We start from the raw sequence: 17431 nt of genomic DNA, 5'->3' as shown, positions 1-17431 counted from the left end.
AGTCCTAAGACTACATTTCATTTTATTAAGTAGTTTAATTAATTTATATTTAAAATAATTGATTAAAGAAATGAAGTTGTTAGTACCAGTTATATTGTTACTGTTTTATGTGTTTCTAGTAGTTATATTTTTCTCATTTTCTGTTTTACTTTCTTTTTTGTTTTTTGAGACAGAGTCTTGCTCTGTCTCTAGGCTGGAGTGCAGTGGCTGATCTTGGCTCACTGCAATTTCCACCTCCCGGGTTCAAGCGATTCTCCTGCCTCAGCCTCCCGAGTAGCTAGGACTACAGGCGTGTGCCACTACGCCCAGCTAATTTTTGTATTTTTAGTAGAGATGGGGTTTCATCGTGTTAGCCAGGACGGTCTCGATCTCTTGACCTTGTGATCCACCCGCCTTGGCCTCCCAAAGTGCTAGGATTACAGGCATGAGCCACCGCACCCAGCCCAGTTTTTTGAAGAAGTGCATGCTCAAGAGTGTGGTGTATCATTTCTATATATTTGTAAATTTATTATTTGTATTATTGTTTTATACTCTAATTCATTTCTGTCATAGAAAGTAATCTATACAATTTCAGTTTCAAAAAATGTGCTAAGACTTTGTTTTTGGCCTAACAGGTGATCTATGAAGAGGAATGTTGTATGAGCTATTGAGAAGGCTGTGTATCCTGATGTTATTGGGGAGTGTTCTCTATACCTAAATTAGAAATAATTGTTTTTTACTGCCTTCTAGTCCTCTGTTCCCTTACTAATATTCTGTCTTGTTTTATTATAATTACAGAAAGTGGGGTATTGAAATATCCTACTATAATGATATTGCTCTATCTGTGTTTATTCAATTTTGTTAGTATTTGCTTTTTATATTTGAAACCCTAGCTGGGTGCGGTGGCTCAAGTCTGTAATCCCAGCACTTTGGGAGGCCGAGACGGGTGGATCACGAGGTCAGGAGATCGAGATCATCCTGGCTAACACAGTGAAACCCCGTCTCTACTAAAAAATACAAAAAAAAAAAAAAAAAACTAGTTCGGTGAGGTGGCGGGTGCCTGTGGTCCCAGCTACTCGGGAGGCTGAGGCAGGAGAATGGCGTAAACCCGGGAGGCGGAGCTTGCAGTGAGCTGAGATCCGGCCACTGCACTCCAGCCTGGGCGACAGAGTGAGACTCTCTCTCAAAAAAAAAAAAAAAAAAAGAAACCCTAATTTGAGACATACACACACACAAATACACACACGTTTAAACAAATTTGTCATAGGTTCCCAATGAATGAATCTATGTGTTGTTTAATGTCCTTCTTTGTCTTTTTCAAGTTTTGACTTAAGGTAGATTTTACAAAATATGACAGTTTTTGACTTAAGATGTAGCTTATGTAATATTATTTTGACCTCTTTTGCTAATATTTACATGAAATTTCTACTTCTGTCTTGCAACTTTCAGTCTTTTCTTGTCATTAGATCTCAACTGACTCTTGTAAAAAGGCAAGTTGAATCTTGATTTTTAAAATTTTTTAACAAACCTTTTTATTGAAAATGTCTCTTCATTAGAAAGATATAAATATATTTAAAGAGTTTTAAAATATCTTTTAAAAAGATAAAAACTTACTGTTATTTTTTGTTTTATTTTATTCTTGTATTTTTGTGTCTCACTTTCTCTGTCTTTTTGGTGTTTTTTTGATTTTTATCAATCAAAATTATATTGACAAATTTATATTGAAAGGCTTTCAGTTTTTTTCCTATTTTCTTTTGTGTATCTATAAGGATATTTTCTTTTTGTTTTCTTTTTTTTTTTTTGAGATGGAGTCTCGCTCTGTCCCCCAGGCTGGAGTGCAGTGGTGCAATCTCGGCTCACTCCAAGCTCCACCCCCCAGATTCATACCATTCTCCTGCCTCAGCCTCCCCAGTAGCTGGGCCTACAGGCACCCACCACCATGCCCAGCTGATTTTTAAAAAGTTTTTTAGTATAGATGGGGTTTCACCATGTTAGCCAGGGTGGTCTCCATCTCCTGACTTCGTGATCCTCCCACCTCAGCCTCCCAAAGTGCTGGGATTACGGGCGTGAGCCACTGCGCCTGGCCAATATTCAGATATTTTACTAGTGGTAACTTTGAGGATTACCTAAAATCTCTAAAAGATCCAACAATATATTTTAATGTGGTAAAAAATTAACTTCAGTTGCATACAAAAATTCCTCATCATTACATCTGCCTTCAACTTTGTTATTGATTTTACTGATTATATTTTTATGTTGTATATTCATTAATGGATGCTTGTAATTTCTATACTTTTAAAGTTTAGAGAATAATTAAAAATGTTTTCTGTACCATTATGATAATGTTAAGAAATTCCATTTTTGTGTATGTGTATATCTTTCCCAGAGAATTATGTATTTTCATATGATTATGTGTTGTTTTCTTGCATTATGTTATTTTCTGTGGAAGAAACTTCTTTCAGCATTCTTGATACGTAGGGCACATGCAGTGCCAATATGCTTTCTCATGATTTGGTTATTTTGGAAGGACTTCTTTTCATTTGGTAGTACAATTTTGCTTATGGTATATTCCCACTTGACAGCTTTTTAAAATAAATTATGATTTTGACAATATCAGTTTCCTTCTGATCTGCAAAAATTTTTTGATAAATTCATTGGTTATCTCATGAGTCTATGCTTATAAATGACCATCATTTTTATCTTGCAGCTCCCAATATTGTGTTCTTATCTGTGATTTTTAGAATTTTGCTTATATGTATGTTTGTTATAAATATATGTTTGGGTGTAGCCTACTTTGTTCAGCTTCTTCATGTTTACCTCATTTTTTCTTACTTTTAAGAAAATTTTCAGTTACTTTTTACATCCACAATTTTCGTTTTCTGCTATTTTAACATTTTTTGTTGTTATCCTCATTTTTCTGATCTTCAGTAGTTGTCTGTGTTCCGATCTCACTTCCTGAATATTATTCAACTTATTTAATAATTTTTTTGATGGGCCATGTTGCCTAATATTTTGTATACATTGTAATCTTTGATTGAGATTTGACATTAACAAAAAGCTACCTGTTAAAATCTTAACAATATAGCTTTATCCTGGCATAGTATGAAATCAATTGTCTTGACTAGAGATTCTGGGAATTTCTCAAACCTGTTTTTAGGATGTATCTTATCTAAAATTTTGTGTTTATTGTTTAGCTAAATTGGCTTATTCATATTTCTTCTTAATAATCAGTAATCACTTGCTACATCCATCTCCTGTTTGGCGTACTGCAGTTTCTCTGCTTTCTTAATATTAACCTTTAGACTCAGCAGACTCAAACTGTCATTCCAATATATATCACCATTTCTTTCAGCATTTTATGTCATGGGAGACATTAACTAGTGTCTAAAAAAGCCCCTAGAAGCCAGAAATAAAGATGTATGCGCCAATATTTTTCTTGTTTTTTAAAAAAGAAACCAGGAGTTGGCAACTTACATTTGTGTGTGTGTGTGAGAGACAAGAGTCTCACTCTGTTACATAGGCTAGAGTACAGTGGCATGATCTTGGCTAACAACAACTCTACCTCCACAGTTTAAGTAATTCTCCTGCCTCACCTCCCAAGTAGCTGGATTACAGGTACCGGTTACCATGCCTGGCTAATTTTTTGTTTTTAGTAGAGAAGGGGTTTCACCATCTTGGCCAGGCTGGTCTTGAACACTTGACCTCGTGATTCACCTGCCTTGGCCTCCCAAAGTGCCGGGATTACAGGCGTGAGCCATCGTGCTCCACTGCCAATTTACTTTTAAAGGCACAATGTTATACTGGAGAGAAGGAAAAGCTGTGTTGTGTATAAGTAACATGTTGGGGTCCGTGTGTTTCCTAAACAAAGGAATGAACACACAAGACAACACAGGACAAGACATACATGGTGGCTGTGCCAAACGGCACACTCTGCTTTATTGTATACAGCCGTTTGTGGAATGTTACCAAGTCATGGGGCATGTGTTGCTTCTCTGACCTTTCCTTGACTACCAAGATCAGTAAACATTGACCAGTTCCCAGAGCCCACTGTTTACAGCTGGCTCCTTTGTCCTTTCTGTTTGCAGAGAAGGACCGTCCTGCTTTGTCTGCAAGAGCAGGGCTTATTGGGGACGTCTTGTTTGGGAGCATGCAGTCCTCTACATCTCCCCCTTCTTTATTTACAGGTTTGAATTTCTTTCAAAACCATCATCACATATTGGGCTCACTGGGATTTGGTGTTTGCCCTTTGGCACCATTTCCAGCAGACTGTGAAAATGACAAAGACGGCCGGGTGCGGTGGCTCAAGCCTGTAATCCCAGCACTTTGGGAGGCCGAGACGGGTGGATCACGAGGTCAGGAGATCGAGACCATCCTGGCTAACACGGTGAAACCCCGTCTCTACTAAAAAAATACAAAAAAACTAGCCGGGCGAGGTGGTGGGCGCTTGTAGTCCCAGTTACTCGGGAGGCTGAGGCAGGAGAATGGCGTAAACCCGGGAGGCAGAGCTTGCAGTGAGGTGAGAACCGGCCACTGCACTCCAGCCCGGGCTACAGAGCGAGACTCCGTCTCAAAAAAAAAAAAAAAAAAAAGGAAAATGACAAAGACAAAAACAACAATCAATACATTACTAGAAACAGAAGTCAGTAAAGTTTTTATAGGACTCATAGGGTTTAAAGATTCCAAGTTTTGTGCAATACCAGTCTTTAAATCTGCACCAGTCAGCAATGGTAACTGATTATGAAACGTTTTAGAAATATTGTGTGTTAGTTTTTGTATTTTTAGGGAAAGATTATTATGGCCAATTAAAAGCCTTTTTATCTTTGTCCAATTATGTACAGTGTTGTTAAAAGGAACAGGGGTAATACAAAATTGAGTAGTATTTCAGTCACATTTTAACAAGGCTCGAGTATTTAACACTGTTAGCTGATCCCCTATCCAAGAAACCACTTGTTTTAAGTTATCTACTCATTTAGTCAAATGAGCATCAATGTCTCGTTGTTGTCACAACAAGTGAGATTGTTCATGCCATTGTTGCACGAACTCTGCATTTTGGATACTCTGATGTAATGCCAGTCCAGCAACAGCAGCGGTGGAAGCAATGGCCGGCCACAAGTCCCACTACTGCTGTTACGATGATCCCAACCACTCTTCGGCTGTGGTGGACAAGATCTTGCATTACTTTGTAAATTTGAGTAACCCCAGTAGATTTACTCCAGGTGCGTGTCAAGTTCACAGGTAACCAGGTTTTTTTTCTAGCTCTTAAAATATATATATTGGAGTAAGTCTCATTCCAATTATTATGCCACCAAGTAGTATTTATACAGCCTAAAAATGTACAATTGCCCATACAGTTAACCACTCCTGTATTGTTATCCCATTTAAAGATTCTCACTAACAACAAGTAAGGTTTTTTTTAACACAAGCAATGACATATCTAGATCTGTTTTGATGTAAAGATATATGGAAAGGATTAGAAAGATTAGTGGTATTTAAAGACATGTTTCCCGTAAAAGTAGACATTGGTTTGCCAGTAGCTAGTAACTTTCATATATGACTTTGTATTTGTGAGGTGTTGGCCAAATGTGGCATAGGGGGCGACAAGCGACCATCATGCCAAATAATAGTTTCGTTACCATCAGCATAAATGCTGTGATTATTTCTATGTCATTGTAGGCTAATGTGGCTAAACTTAGTCTGAAAATCTCCATGCACACTTCAGTCAGTGACAAGGTATTTGTAATTCCTACCTTTTACCTCTAATAATAATCGTGGTCTACTTCTTTTACATTTAGTTCACTCTAATTGGGAAACACCTCTGGACACGTCAGGAATAGGACATAAGGATAATGTAGTAGGCAAGGTTTCGTTAAGCAGAGCAGTATGATTATATTTAAAACTCTGAGTAACAACAATCATAGTAACGGCAGCAATGTGACTATGATTATAGCGCACAGCCCAAGCCTCATGAGAAGTATGTAAACAACGTGGACTGTTCCCAAGACATATAGGTAACCCTTTCACCCCAAATTGATATGAACTGTTTATTATACCCGTGTCTAACTCAGGATCCTGATTTTAAAAAGGTGATGGCATCCAAGCAGTATCATTAGTAAATACTAAAACTTCTTTGTCTCCCCAGGCCACACCTTGATATAAGGGTGGAAAGGGAATATAAGCCCAATATGTGAATTCTCCAGCTGTTATCTGGCAATTTACTACAGCTAGCATAGCCAGAAATAAGGTCAGTGAGGTTTTGGGGTGTCTAGCTTGGTGAACAACCCCTTCAGCTTCTTGAGTAAGCTTTTTTAGCTGACCCCATGTTGGGGGTTCCACTCGTCGAGTTTCGAAGGTGAAGGTTTTCTGAGTACTCAGATTTAATTTTTGAAATGCCGCCAGGAAGTCCTCTGGCCGGCTCCTCTTCGCCATGGCACTGCTTCAACCGTCAGGATGGGAACCACTCATCTCTGGCACCTGTACGAACGAGAGCATAACCTCAACCCCATTGTAAAACTTTTCTTTTTAAATATTGGCCTTGTAATGAAGGATAGTACACCCACAGATTGTTAGCTTGTGGCTTTTTTAATGGTTGTTGAAAATGTTTTATTGCTGCAGATTGCTGTAATTGGCGCAAATAGTTAAGAAAATTTAAAGTAAAAAGAGCTTTCAGAATTTGATGTTTTGGGGAATCTCGTCCATTTCCCCGTTTGTTTTAAAAGTTGTAATTTTAAAGTATTATTAGCTTTTTAAATAATTGACCTTGACTGTTAAATGGAATACCAGTGGAATGACGAATGTGGTATGAAGAGAGGAAGGCAGCAAATTTGTGAGAGTAACAAGTAGGAGTATTGTCAGTTTTTAATTTAGTAGGAACTCCTATAACTGTAAAGTAAGTAAGTAAATGAGTAATAACAGAATCAGCTTTTTTAGAGGGTAATGGTGTAGCCCATTGGAAATGTGACCAAGTTATTAATTATATGATGAACATATTTTAAACAAGCAAATGAAGAAATATAAGTTATATTTATTTGTCAAATATGATTTTGTTGAGTGTCTCGGGATTTATACCTGGACTTAAAAAGGGTGCAATAATAGGAGCACAAGATGGACAGGCTCTGACAATAGTTTGGGCTTGACGGTGTGTTACAGAAAATCGCCGTTGTGGGCTGGGCGCGCTGGCTCAAGCCTGTAATCCCAGCACTTTGGGAGGCCGAGACGGGCGGATCACGAGGTCAGGAGATCGAGACCATCCTGGCTAACACAGTGAAACCCCGTCTCTACTAAAAAAAAATACAAAAAACTAGCCGGGCGAGGTGGCAGGAGCCTGTAGTCCCAGCTAATGTAGTCCCAGCTACTCGGGAGGCTGAGGCAGGAGAATGGCCTGAACCCAGGAGGTGGAGCTTGCAGTGAGCTGAGATCCGGCCACTGCACTCCAGCCTGGGCAACAGAGCGAGACTCCATCTCAAAAAAAAGAAAAGAAAAGAAAAGAAAATCGCCGTTGTAATCCTAAACTGTTAGTATGATGTAATTGATGTTTATTTTGAGCCTGTTGGACATTGCCAACAAGTAAAGAATCAATTTGGCTATTACCAAAAGTGAAAGGTCCCGGTAAAGCTGAATGTGAACGAATATGAGTGATAAAAAGGGGGTTGTATGGGAAGTAAGAGTCAAAAACAATAAGGAAAATAGTTTTTGTAAAGGGGTTTTTGGGAGTAATGGTAAAGAAGTTTGAGAAATATACTTAGTCACATATACACTATATTGGGAATCACTAACTATATTACAAGGGGTTTGAGGGCAATCTTGTAGTACCATAAGAATGGCAAAAAGTTCTCCCTGTTGTACAGATTTAAATGGATAGTGAGAAATTTTTGAATTATTTGATGTCCAGTATCTAGCTTTTTTATTGTTAGAAGTATTAGTAAAAAAGGTGGGACCTTTAACCGGAGTATAAGAAATAGGATTATAGGGCAGGAGAGAATATTGTTGTAGAAAAGCAAATAATCTATGACTGGGATAGTGTTGAGAAAAGGAACCAGTATACTTAGCGCAAGTCACTTGTTATCTTTTATGAGTTTTTAGTAGAGATTTAATGTATTGATTAGATAATCGGGTAATAATTTTTACAGGGTTAATTCCAAGCAATTGACGAGTTTTATGTTACCCTTTAATAATTAATTTAGCCAATTTATTAATATAAGGGTAAATTTTTTAATGGCTTTATTAGCCAAAAATAGCCACTTTAGAATGTTGTTATTTTGATGTAAGATGGCTGTTGGTGAATGAGGAGTATGAAAAAGACATAAAGAGAGTGGAAGATCGGGTATAATATAATCAAGGTGAGCTTTACTAATTTTATTTTTTACAAAAGACAATTTCTCTTCTGTAGTAGGGGATAATTGTCAAGAACTGTTTAAATCCGAATCCCCTTCCAAGGTAGGAAACAAATGTTGTGATTTATAAATAGGAATACCTAAGATGGGACGAAGCCAATTAATATCCCCCAACAATTTTTGAAAGTCATTAAGGGTCATAAGTTGATCCCTCCTAATTTGAACCTTTTGTGGGCGGATTTGTTTTTTAGCCAATAGATACCCCAAATATTGAATGGGGAACTGAGTTTGTATTTTTTTTTAGGAGATATTTGTAAATTATAATGAATTAACCATTGTTGTAAAACCTTAAAAACTTGATTTTGGAGGGTTACATTAGGGGTAGCCAATAAAATATCATCCATATAATGATAAATTAACACAGTTGGAAACTGATTTTTTACAGGATTTAAAGTCCTCCGTATGAATTTTTGACATAAAGTAGGGCTATTAAGCATAACCTGGGGAAGAACCTTCCACTGATATTTTTGAGTGGGCTGCCCATTATTATTTTTAGGAATAATAAAGGCAAACTTCTTATAATTTTGAGGTTGTAATGGAATAGAGAAAAAACAATCTTTGAGATCTATGACCATTAATTTTCAACTTTGTGGGATAAGGGTGGGATTAGGAAGACCAGGCTGTAAACTCCTCATAGGTTGAATGTAAACATTTATAGTTTTAAGATCAGTTAATAAATGCCATTTTTTACCTTTTTTTTTTTTCACATGACAAAGGGGAATTCCATGCAGAAGTACTTGGCTCTATATGCCCCTCGGCCAATTCTTTTTTTGACTAACTCTTTTAAAGCCCCAAGTTTTTCTTTAGATAATGGCCACTGTTCCACCCAAACAGGAGTAGTAGTTTTCCACTTTAATTGTAAAGGTTGAGGCTGGTGAACAGTGACTGAGTTTAAAGGATTGTAGCCCATTTTGAACATCATATTTTTGGCAGCTGAAGAAATATGAGGAATGTTTAAAAAAGCACCAAATTGTCAAAGATTTTGTCCCCAAAGATTAATATTGATAGGAACAATATAAAAACATTTGACCTTGTTGACCTTTAGGACCGACACAGGTTAAAGGTTCTATGCTTTGATAAACCATAGAAGCAGCACCCAAGTCAGTGAGTGTAACTGAAACTTGTTTTTTTTTTTATTGCATAGGCCACTGATTTAAACAAATGATAGACACATCTGCCCCCGTGTCAATTAACCCTTCAAAAACTATTCCATTAATGTGCAATGAACATAAGGGCTTTTGATTAGAAACAAAAGTTTCCTAAAAAACAGTTTTTCCTGTGCTACTGAACCCTCCCTGTCGAGATACCGCTCTAGATAGGAACGGAAAAAAAGGCAATAAAAGTAATTGTGCAGTACGTTCCCCTGCCTCTAGGCACATAAATTGTGAGACTTGTACCATAATAAGAATTTCATTAGTAAAATCAGGATCAATAATTTTTGGAATTACCATTAAGCCCTGTATAGTACTGCTGCTTTGACCTAACAAAAGTCCTACATGTCCTTTTGGCAAAGGGCCACACACTCCAGTAGCTAATTTATATACTCCTCTGTTATGCCCAGACCGTTTGTTCCCCGAAGAAGACCACCAGAGTCCAGAGTCAAAGCCAAGTGGCAAGGATCTTTAATGCAAGTTCGAACTTGGTCCCTCCGTTCTACAACATACAAGAGGGCCCCGAATGATGCATGTGCCCACTTTTTATAGTCCGATGTATACAGGACATGTAGGGTTACAGAGGTACAAAGGAATTCTTTTGGTTGCAGCATCACAACTGGTAATTGGTTAATATTTTAAGTTATACAATTAACAGTTTTCTATTTGTTCCCGCACATTTAGTAAAACTACAAACGGTTGTGACCTTATCAGGGGCTCTCTAGGTGGTGTTTCTGAGATGTGTTGGGGGGGCGGATGTGTTTGTGTTGGGCTCAAGAAGTTGGGACAAATAGAGGAATGTGTTTGTACCGGGCCCAGGACTAAGATATGTGGCAGACACCGGTAATTAGAACAGAACAGAGAAGGACAGAGACTTTCACAGCGTTGGTCCTTACAATGTCTGGAGTCTATAGATAACCTAATCTGTTAGGTCCGGGGCCGATCTTTAACTAGGCTCAGGGCGCCGCCCGGGCTGTCAGGGCGCCGCCCGGGCTGTTTGCCTGTGGACTTCATTTCTGCCTCTTAGTCTCTTCATTTGATCTCTTTCACCTCCATTAGGAGACAAGGTATAAGGCTGAGTAATAGCTAAGTCAGTAGTGGCACTCTGCTTAGTTGCTGCATAAAGCTGGGAAACTGGGATAAGGGGTGGTATCCTTAAGGAGGACTTGAATTTATTCCTTGATGTTGTAGGCCATTGCTCACTGGGTATTGTGGTAGGCTTGCATTATAATTGTTGGGGCCCCAAGCCTGTGGGCCCCGGCTCCTGTTTGCCAGGAGAGGAGACAGTAAATTTTCACTTTTATCAGTTTTGGAATGACATTTATTTGTCCAATGTTGACCTTTGCCACAACGTTTGCACACCTCTGAAGGCAGCTTTCTGCCTTGAGGGATAAAAATGTTCAATTTTTTATGACATTCTTTCTTGAAATGTCCAGGTTTACCACATTGAAAGCAAATACCTTGTTTGTTATTTTCTTTAAGGCTTTAGATAGGGCTCCAGCAAATAACTGAGCATTATAAATAGCCCCTCCAACACCAGCACAAGCTCTAATATATTTATCTAAATTGGCCCCAGTGGCCTTTAATGGTCTCAACAATTTTTGACAGTTAGCATTAGCATTTTCAAAAGACAATGTTTGTAACAAAATTTTTGAAGCAGGGCCAACACCCACAGTTTTCAAGACAGCATCTTGAAGATGGCCTACAAAATTTGAATATGGTTCATTTGCGTCCTGTAAAATCTTCACAAAGGAGAGGGAATATTTTCCTGCTATTCCTACCTTATTCCAGGCCCTTAAAAACAAAGTCTTGATTTGAGTAAGGGCAACATCATCTGGGCCAACCTGAGCATTAAGAGTAGCATATTGGCCCGTGTCTGTGAGTTGTTCCTCAGTGGGTCCTGGGGAATCACACGTAGTATTTTTTGTAGCCTGCACATGCGCCTCGTCCATCCACCAGCTGTGCAATTGTAACCACTGAGAACGATCAAGAACAGCCTTCCCCAAAGTCTCCCAGTCTATAGGAATCATCAGATTTTCTGATGAAAAAGCATCAAGAAGACCAAGGACAAAAGGAGATTGAGGTCCATAGTTAGAAATGGTGGCTTTCATTTCTTTCAGAAATTTAAATTGTAAGGCGGTAAATTGGACATCATTGCCACCATTTGGAAACTGAGCATTAGCAGCAAAAGGAGCACGAATAATTGGAAACAAATCCAGCTCCTCAAATTTTCTTATCTTTTCCTTTTCTCCCTCCCCCAATGGCAGGAAAGGCACTGAGAAAACTTTGCCAGACAAAGGTAAGGAAGCTGGGGGGTTGGAGGCACTGGAAAATCCCCTTCTAACAGGGCAGAAGGAAAAGAAACAGGGAAAGCTCGCAAAGGTGAATTAGAAAAATGTATCTGTAATATCTGTTGAAGCATTTCCATAATACGCTGCATGTCAGAATTCCCCTTAGAAGAAGGAAGAGTTGGCTCTTCCTCTTCTCCCCCTTTTGCTACTCCCTCATCCTCTGTTATCCTGGCATAAATGGGCTCTATTTCAGATTCATTTTTTCCCAAATCCTCAGATGCCTTTCCTCCTGTGGCTACATCACAATGCTCTGAATCAGTCTCAAGTAACTCTAATGCCTGAGTGATAGAGTTACACAAGGTCCACAAATTTAGAAGCATAGTATCCCCTAACTGGTGAGCTCTATGCAGAGCTTTTACTACCTGTAACCATTCTCTCCGATTCAGCTGCACTTTAGTCTGATACTGAAACCAGTAACAATGTTGTTCAACATGGGCAAACAATCACTTCAAAGTCTTTTCTTTCACTTCTACTCCTACAGACAGCAACAGTCCTTGAAACAGCCGTAAATATTCTGAGGCCAGAGAGGTGGAATTCCCCATAATTATCCTGTGGGTCCCCCTTCTGTACTTACACACCCGGGGTGCTCCCCCTCCGGTTCCTTGCTCTCTTGGAGCCATGGACCCTGCTCACTGCACCAGTTGTTGGGGTCCGCATGTTTCCTAAACAAAGGAATGAACACACAAGACAACAGAGGACAAGACATACATGGCGGCCACGCCGAACGGCACACTCTGCTTTATTGTATCCAGCCGTTTGCGGAATGTTACCAAGTCGTGGGGCACGTGTTGCTCCTCTGACCTTTCCTTGACTCCCAAGGTCAGTAAACATTGACCAGTTCCCAGAGCCCACTGTTTTTTTTTTTTTTTTTTGAGACGGAGTCTCGCTCTGTCACCCGGGCTGGAGTGCAGTGGCCGGAACTCAGCTCACTGCAAGCTCCGCCTCCCGGGTTGATGCCATTCTCCTGCCTCAGCCTCCCGAGTAGTTGGGACTACAGGCGCCGCCACCTCGCCTGGCTATTTTTTTGTATTTTTAGTAGAGACGGGGTTTCACCGTGTTAGCCAGGATGGTCTCGATCTCCTGACCTCGTGATCCGCCCGTCTCGGCCTCCCAAAGTGCTGGGATTACAGGCTTGAGCCACCGCGCCCGGCTAGAGCCCACTGTTTACAGCTGGCTCCTTTGTCCTTTTTGTTTGCAGAGAAGGACCGTTCTGCTGTGTCTGCAAGAGCAGGGCTTATCGGGAACTTCTCGTTTGGGAGCACGCAGTCCTCTACAGTAACAGAGTTTTCTTTCTCTTCTATGTGGCTCTTTGCATGATACCCATTACACATTTTACATTTTACAAATGTATTTTGGTCAGTATGTTTTTATTACATTTATATGTTCAGAAACAAATTACAGCTTGTGGTATTTTGCTATGTCATCTTATGTAGTTTGTATAGCTTTATAGGTTAGATTTGTAAAGTATATTTATCTGAGTCTAGTAACTGAAGTAATGTATTTTTATTGTTTCTTTCAGTTATGTGTTCTCATTTTGCTGAAGACCTTTGGCCAGAGCAGAATATAAAAGATTCTTTCCAAAAAGTGATACTGAGAAGATATGAAAAATGTAGACGTGACAATTTACAGTAAAAAAAGGCTGTGAAAGTGTGGATGAGTGTAAGGTGCACAAAATCGGTTATAATGGACTTAACCAACGTTTAACAACTACCCAGAGCAAAATATTTCTTTTTTGTTTGTTTGTTTTTTTTTTTTTTTTTTTTTTTTTTTTTTTGAGGCGGAGTCTCGCTCTGTTGCCCGGACTGGAGTGCAGTGGCCGGATCTCAGCTCACTGCAAGCTCCCCCTCCCGGGTTTACGCCATTCTCCAGCCTCAGCCTCCCGAGTAGCTGGGACTACAGGCGCCTGCCATCTCGCCCGGCTAGTTTTTGTATTTTTTTAGTAGAGACGGGGTTTCACCGTGTTAGCCAGGATGGTCTCGATCTCCTGACCTCGCGATCCGCCCGTCTCGGCCTCCCAAAGTGCTGGGATTACAGGCTTGAGCCACCGCGCCCGGCCAGCAAAATATTTCAATGTGATGAATATGTGAAAATCTTTCCTAAATTTTCAAATACAAACTGACATAAGATATACTGGGGGAAAAAAAAAAAAAAACCTTTCAAATGTGTATGAACATGGCAAAGCTTTCAACCAGTCCTCAACCCCTACTACACATAAGAAAATTCATACTGGAGCCGGGTGCGGTGGCTCACGCCTGTAATCCCAGCACTTTGGGAGGCTGAGACGGGCGGATCACGAGGTCAGGAGATCAAGACCATCCTGGCTAACATGGTGAAACCCCGTCAATACTAAGATACAAAAAAATTAGCTGGACGTGGTGGCGGGCGCCTGTAGACCCAGCTACTCGGGAGGCTGAGGCAGGAGAATGGCATGAACCCGGGAGGTGGAGCTTGCAGTGAGCCGAGATCGTGCCACTGCACTCCAGTCTGGGCGACAAAGTGAGACTCCAGAGACGGGTGGATTGCGAGGTCAGAAGATCGAGACCAACCTAGCTAACACGGCGAAACCCCGTCTCTACTAAAAAATACAAAAAACTAGCCGGGCGAGGTGGCGGGCGCCTGTAGTCCCAGCTACTTGGGAGGCTGAGGCAGGAGAATGGCGTAAACTCGGGAGGCACAGCTTGCAGTGAGCTGAGATCCGGCCACTGCACTCCAGCCTGGGCGACAGAGCGAGACTCCGTCTCAAAAAAAAAAAAAAAAAAAAAACAAATAAAAAAAGAAAATTCATACTGGAAACCCTACAAATGTGTACAACGTGGCAAAGCCTATAAGCAGTCCTGTAAGTTTAGCACACACAAGACAATTCATACTGAAGAGAAACCCTACAAATGTAGAGAATGTGATGAACCTTTTAACCAACCCGCAACCCTTTTTTCACATTAGAAAATTCATACTTGGGCCGGGCGCGGTGGCTCAAGCCTGTAATCCCAGCACTTTGGGAGGCCGAGACGGGCGGATCACGAGGTCAGGAGATCGAGACCATCCTGGCTAACACGGTGAAACCCCGTCTCTACTAAAAATACAAAAAACTAGCTGGGCGAGGTGGCGGGCGCCTATAGTCCCAGCTGCTCGGGAGGCTGAGGCAGGAGAATGGCTTGAACCCGGGGGGCGGAGCTTGCAGTGAGCTGAGATCCGGCCACTGCACTCCACTCCGGGCGACAGAGCGAGACACCGCCTCAAAAAAAAAAAAAAAAAAAGAAAATTCATACTTGAAGTGGTGGCCAGCCCCTCCACACCTGTGGGCATTTCTCAGGTGGAACGAGAGACTTGAGAAAAGAAAGGGACGCAGAGACAAATACAGAGAAAGGAAAATGGGCCCAGGGGACCGGCGCTCAGCATACAGCCCACTGGCACTGGTCTCTGAGTTCCCTCAGTATTTATTGATCATTATCTTTACCGCCTTGGAGAGGAGGATGTGGCAGGACAATAGGGTAATAATGGGGAGAAGGTCAGCAGGAAAACATGTGAACAAAGATCTCTGTGTCATAAACAAGTTTAAGGAAAGGTGCTGTGCTTTGATGTGCATGTATGCAAACATCTCCACAAACATTTCCGTGCATTAAAGTGCAGCATTGGACATCTCCACAAACATTGCCATGCATTAAAGAGCAGCATTGCCGCTAGCACGTCTCACGTCCAGCCCTAAGGCGGTTTTCTCCTATCTCAGTAAATAGAAGATACGATCAGGTTTTATACCAAGACATTCCATTGCCCAGGGAGGAGCAGGAGACAGATGCCTTCCTCTATCTCAACTGCAAAGAGGCCCTCCCCTTTTACGAATCCTCCTCAGCACAGACCCTTTATGGGTATCGGGCTGGGGAATGATCAGGGAAACTTCCCACGAGGCCATGTTTCAGACTATCACATGGGGAGAAACCTTGGACAATACCTGGATTTCCTAGGCAGAGGTCCCTGTGGCCTTCCACAGTGTTTGTGTCCCCGGGTACTTGAGATTAGAGAATGGTGCATTCTCTATTCTCTAATAGATTAGAGAATTTTAATAAACATAATGCCTTCAGGCACTTGTTTAACAAAGCACATGCTGCATAGCCCTAAATCCATTAAACCCTGAGTAAACACAGCACAGGTCTCTGCAAGCACAGGGTTGGGGATAGGGTTACAGACTAACAGCATCTCAAGGCAGAAGAATTTTTCTTAGTACAGAACAAAACGGAGTCTCTTATGTCTACTTCTTTCTACATAGATACAGTAACCGTCTGATCTCTCTTTTCCCCCACACATACTGGAGAGAAAGCATACAAGTGTGATAAATGTGGCAAAGCCTTTATTTCATCCTCAACACTTATTAAACATGAGATAATTCATACTGGAGAGAAACCCTACAAATGTGAGGAATGTGGCAGAGCTTTTAACCGTTCCTCAAACCTTACTAAACATAAGAGAGTTCATACTGGAGAGAAACCCTACAAGTGTGAAGAATGTGGCAAAGCCTTTTTACTGCATTCTCAACTCTAACTGAACATAAGATAATTCACACTGAAAAGAAGCCTTACCAATGTGAAGTATGTGGCAAAGCTTTTAACTGGTCATCAGCCCTGAATAGACATAAGAGAATTCATATTAGACAGAAACCCTGCATAGTGAAGAACGTGGCAAATCTTTTCAATGTTCCTCAACCCTTAATAAGCATAATTCATACTGGAGAGTGTTTTGTTTTTTTCTAAGACCACCAGAGCGGGCGCAAAGGAACCAGCGACTAGGCAAGGGTAGGAGCAAAACTGCAAGTTTATTTTGGTCACCTAGCTTCGGGGGAAGAAGGTGGGTAAGGAGAGGTCTGTTGGCCTCTGGCAAATGAGGCCCACAGAGTTCTCCGTGCTGCCCTCGGACGGAGTTCCGACAGTCCCGACCGCAGTGGGGAAGCTGGGAAGTCCGCGCGTGGCACTCGTCCGGAGTGGCTTTTCTGAGAGTGGGAGGGCGATAGGCGGGGCACGGGCGTGTCCGGGGGCGTTCCGCACGTGTGACCAGGTAAATCTTGGTCTCTTCAGATTGACGTCACCTGGCGCATGCCCAGTTGGTCTGCACCTTCCCGGGCGTCGGCTGCATTTTCGCACGCGCGGGAAAAGTTGGGGGGATTAAGAACCCGGAAGTGCGCCATCTTGCCTCCGTTCATCCAAACAGTCCAACCTTTCATTGGTAATAGTGATAAAGGGGCGCCGTGGTCTGTCTGGCTACTTCCTGCTGCTAAGGGGCATCGTTAAGGTCGCGGCCCATGGTTGGCATTTGGACGTACGGATGAAGAATAAAATAAGGCACAGTATTAGTATAGGAACGAGGTATGGAAGCATTTGTCGGAATATGGGCAAAACCCAGAAGGAAGGTCCTGGCAAGGTTGGGGTGTTAAGGTTTTGTATCTCAGTTTTTTATTTTATTGAGGGTTTGAATGTTAGTGTCTACTAGGCCTGACTTGTTAACATAATAGCAGCACTCTTCTCCAAGGAAGAGACAAGTGCCTCCTTTTTCAGCTGTAAGCAAGTCTAGGGCT

The 17431-nt window shown here is 41.2% G+C and overlaps 3 long non-coding RNA genes and 2 pseudogenes across 5 annotated transcripts in view; 2 read left to right on the top strand and 3 right to left on the bottom strand.

Annotated features, from left to right (window-relative positions):
• LOC117091327 overlaps positions 1-16613 on the top strand; it is a 49254-nt pseudogene extending 32641 nt beyond the window's left edge.
• LOC117093725 overlaps positions 1-17431 on the bottom strand; it is a 433995-nt pseudogene that overhangs the window by 153974 nt on the left and 262590 nt on the right. The gene's annotated exons all lie outside the window — the stretch shown is intronic.
• Positions 3931-12627, bottom strand: LOC117093755. Of its 2 annotated transcripts, XR_004441218.1 has the most exons (3): positions 12446-12626; positions 6294-6450; positions 3931-4245 (listed from the first exon to the last, which is right to left on the bottom strand). It is a non-coding gene; the product is annotated as an uncharacterized LOC117093755 (long non-coding RNA). The 2 variants fall into 2 exon arrangements; XR_004441217.1 differs by lacking the exon at positions 3931-4245 and having other exon boundaries at positions 6277-6450; positions 12446-12627.
• On the top strand, positions 5090-12067 carry LOC117093764. The gene is made up of 3 exons (XR_004441227.1): positions 5090-5195; positions 8245-8315; positions 11788-12067. It is a non-coding gene; the product is annotated as an uncharacterized LOC117093764 (long non-coding RNA).
• LOC117093765 lies at positions 9494-10863 on the bottom strand. The gene is made up of 2 exons (XR_004441228.1): positions 10571-10863; positions 9494-9915 (listed from the first exon to the last, which is right to left on the bottom strand). It is a non-coding gene; the product is annotated as an uncharacterized LOC117093765 (long non-coding RNA).

The sequence above is a fragment of the Trachypithecus francoisi genome, unplaced genomic scaffold (assembly GCF_009764315.1).
Source record: "Trachypithecus francoisi isolate TF-2019V2 unplaced genomic scaffold, Tfra_2.0 Lachesis_group12, whole genome shotgun sequence".
Lineage (NCBI taxonomy): Eukaryota > Metazoa > Chordata > Mammalia > Primates > Cercopithecidae > Trachypithecus > Trachypithecus francoisi.
This window is presented reverse-complemented; position numbering and strand designations above follow the sequence as displayed.